Source organism: Triticum dicoccoides, chromosome 2A, assembly GCF_002162155.2.
Source record: "Triticum dicoccoides isolate Atlit2015 ecotype Zavitan chromosome 2A, WEW_v2.0, whole genome shotgun sequence".
In the NCBI taxonomy this organism is placed as follows: domain Eukaryota; kingdom Viridiplantae; phylum Streptophyta; class Magnoliopsida; order Poales; family Poaceae; genus Triticum; species Triticum dicoccoides.
Genome location: NC_041382.1, coordinates 312,812,925 through 312,817,002, shown reverse-complemented (window position 1 = coordinate 312,817,002; position 4,078 = coordinate 312,812,925).

Below are 4,078 nucleotides of genomic sequence, written 5' to 3'. Positions count from 1 at the left end.
AGAAATTAAATTCGCAAGGTTCTTTGTTGAGAAAGCAAGGTTGCTCAAGGTAATGAGGTTTGTCCTATATTTACTGCGTAGAAATGAATGGATTCCTAAAGAGCGCATGCGTCTACAGCTGAATGGAAAAGGCTCTGCACAAGCTGAATTTTAGTTTGTAACTTCAGATGGCAGATTATTCGGAAGTCACTGTATCGAGCCGCTATATGACTTCTCGGTGGCTGATACTTTCTCAGAAATAATGCACGAAAAAGATTATGAAGAAGATGAATTTTATGTGTCTGAATAGTTTGAACCCTGAAATGTTTGAATTTGAACCTTGCAATATTTATGGTATTTGTTATATAACGTACTTGGATGTTTAATTTGGTCTTGCAATAATGTCCTGTTACAAGTATATATATGTTGTTCTTCAGTACACAGAGCATAGATGTTCTGCAGATAGAGCATATCACATCGCACACGAACCACACTAGGTAGCCTGTCGGTGATGAATTCATCAATCGCAAACGGTTATGTACCAGCAAGCATTTGCCCACAACACACATGGCTTATTCCATCACAAACAACTCAGATGGATCAATTGTATGCCACGTATCGCACACGCAACTCTAATCTGATTCGTGCTTAATGTCTTGGACATCGCTCGCACAGTTCGTCTTATTTGCCATGTATCATTGTGCCGGCCTCTGCCCGCGTCCCTCGGCAAGCTCTGCTCGTCGTTAGGCGCCGCAGTGCATTGTGCTCGCCGTTAGGCACTGCGGTGCGCTCTGCTCGTGTCCGTCAGCGCGCTCGGCTTATGGACAGCTTTTCCTTGCGTGTTCAACTGCTATATGCATATATATGGTTGCTCGTCGTTGAGGCAACCGCGGAGCGCTCTGCTCGCGTCCCTCCACTCGTGCTCTGCCAGCGGTTGCGACTATGCACGATCACGTCGGGGGGCCCATATGCATGCGGTTGCGCCGCGCGTGTCGCCATGCAATGCAGTTTTGTGCGGCACGATGGAGTTCCGCGTTGCAAATTAGAACTGCCATCCGGGCGTGCTGATATTCTAGGCCGTCCGGCTTCCCCTTTAATTCCCGCGGCCATTATAACCTTAGTCTCTTCAACCTTTCAATCGTGCCCCACAACACAACAAGCACACCCACGACGACACATAGAGAGGGGATGTCTAGAGGCACTCCATTGGAGTTTGGCGAGCATAAACTAGAGACCCACGGGAGGGAGACGGATCTCTCGGTGGTGTACACCATCGACCCGGCCGTGGTGGACAACTACATCAACACCGTTGAGCAGTTGCTTGCTCGAGACAAGTACAAGGTAGTCGGCATCGACCTCCAGTACACCAGCGGTCGTCCCAATATAGATCAGAAGGTTGCCGTCGCCCAGTTGTGCATGGGCCATCATGTCCTCATCTACCACTATTGCATGGCCACAGAGCCTTGTGACTGTTTCATCAGGTTTATCAACAACACCGACTACAAGTTTGCTACGGTGGACACTGCAAGAACCTTGTCGAAATCCGTGAGCACTACAGGGTCTGGGGTAGCACGAAGAAGGACTCCCTGGTTGAACTCACCTCGGCCATCATTGACCCATACTACGAAAAGATGAAGCGGGATGCCAACAGAACACATCCCGTATACTGGCACGGGGCCTGGATGCGGCAACTGGATGAACCTCACCTCAGGTTCACAGCCAATAGTGTGTACACATGCTAGAGATGCACAGGCAGATCGTTGTCATGTGGAAGTTCCTCGTTACCCTGATCGACGAGGCTGGATCGAGCCACAAGCAGAGAGCAGTAGCAGCAAGCGTCCCAAGAAGTACATCATGATCAGATGATCGTTTATCCTACTTAATTATTCATGTAATATATAGTTGACTTTGGTGACATGTGTGTAGTAGCCACCTATGTAATTGGATGTTTAATTTGGTTATGCAACCATGTCCTTATAAGTGTGTGTGTGTGTATATATATACACATATATATAGGACAAATTTTATCTACAAGCAGTGGTAGTTACCACTATCTTCTTTGGCCTCCACGTGTCCCTCTTCCCCTCTCTCAAACTTGACATCAAGTCAACCGGGTAATAGGTGTTGTTAACAAGTGCCGGTGCTATTTAGTATGCAGAAACTAATTCAGTTTTTATAATTAAATAATCCGGCAAGCTGGTAACAGGCTGTTGCAACTACCTCCTTAATCTTTGGTGGATGAGCATGTAAACGTGATGCTGATATTTTTTATAGGCACCGTAGATGGTAGTTTTTGTTGGAAATGGGTAGTAATGGGAATGAATAACTCTTTTTGGATTCTTCTGTTATAGTATGAAATTTATTGTCTTTTTTCTTGAACCGCATAGAGTATAGTCATGTATACCTATAGTATGGTGTATCGACATGTAACTTCTTTAGTATGGAGTATCAACAAGTAACTTTTTTAGTATGGAGTATTGGCAATTAATTTTTGTAGTATGTAGTATGCCCTACTAACATAAAATTGGAGTATGAAGTATAAGCATTTGATTATTGGAGTATGGAGTATTAGTACTTTTTTATGTGAACATAAAAAATATGTGTCCCAAAAAGTAGTATTTGGTATGTAATATATAGTACATTTTAGAATTATGGAGCTTACTATGTACTACTATACTGCTATAGTATGGAGTATATTTAAAAAGGTGAATGAAGTATGGAGTGCATCCAAATCAGCAGTATATTGTCCAAAATAAGGAGTATCTTCCCACACAAAATGTATATATACTCCCAAGATGAGAGGAGTATCTCCAGAAAAATAAATATACTTCCCCACAGAAAAAAATACTGATCAAATGTACAAGAGTATGGATGTGTTTATTATATTATTATTTTCATGTACAAATACAAGATTGCAAAATGAAAAATCCATCAAGATATGGCATCTTCATGCAATTGCATGTGCTAGCTAGAACATGACTGCTAGAAACAACATGGGATACAAGTTTAACACGAAGTGATGATGCATGTCCATGAATGTACATATACTGATCTATAACATGAGATCTGGATTGGAATTCACAGCAATGCTGAATCCTAGTGATAGTTTTGGAACGTTTGACAACATGGGGATGATGCAGCAACGATGAGCTCTTCAACGGCCGCCGCGGCGGAGCCCGCAACTCAACGGTGGCTGTGTTATCGGTGGAGGACGCAACTCGACGACGGCTGTGTCGTCGGCGGCAACGACTCCAGGATGGTGCGCCATGCATAAGGTCCTGAAATTTTGATGCATGGAGGGGTATATGCATGGTTGACATCGGCCATGGCTGCTAATCGAAGAATTCAGTTAGATTGAAAAAACAATCAGGAAAAGTTTGAAAGAGTTTGTCCGCCGGATGAATACCTTGTAATATGCATCGACGCTCATAATCCCAGTCGGCTGGGATTGCCAACACGGCCGCAACAAAATTTGATTCACGTAAGTATCATATCTCTTTTTCTAATATGGTGAGCTACCATAGAACGTACTGCTTGCCGGCGACCAGATTTGTTAGGTGTTTATTGGACGTGAGGTAGTTATATCCATGCATGAAAATAGGAACTACACGGTTGATTGCTTTATCGAGTGGAGAGAAAAAAAGTTCCAGAACCAAACCCGTTAATCAAAGCGCCATCAGAGACGAGATCAAACGGCGTTGGGCATGGGGGTAACTACCACCGATGGTAGTCGTGATTTTTCCTATATATATATATAAACACTATTCTGATCACAACCTGAACTGCCTGAGTAACGCGCCTGGAGTTCCTCTGTACGAACTCGATCTTCGGGCTATCTTCGCAACTACGGCTGCCCCCGCGAATTATTCTATTTAGTTGTGTTCTGTATGATGCTAGTGTAATCTAGAAACATTTTTTAGCAACTAAATATTGGTTTTAAATAGGAATCTCGCTCGTTGGCGGATTTTGCTCTCAGGCCGTGATGAAATTGCATTTTGTGCAATTTTACTGCCTCAATTGTTAGATTTGAACTTCTCCTAGTGCTAGGTTGAACTTCCGCCAACATTGCCCAAATGGGGCTCGCAATATACCGTTGGAA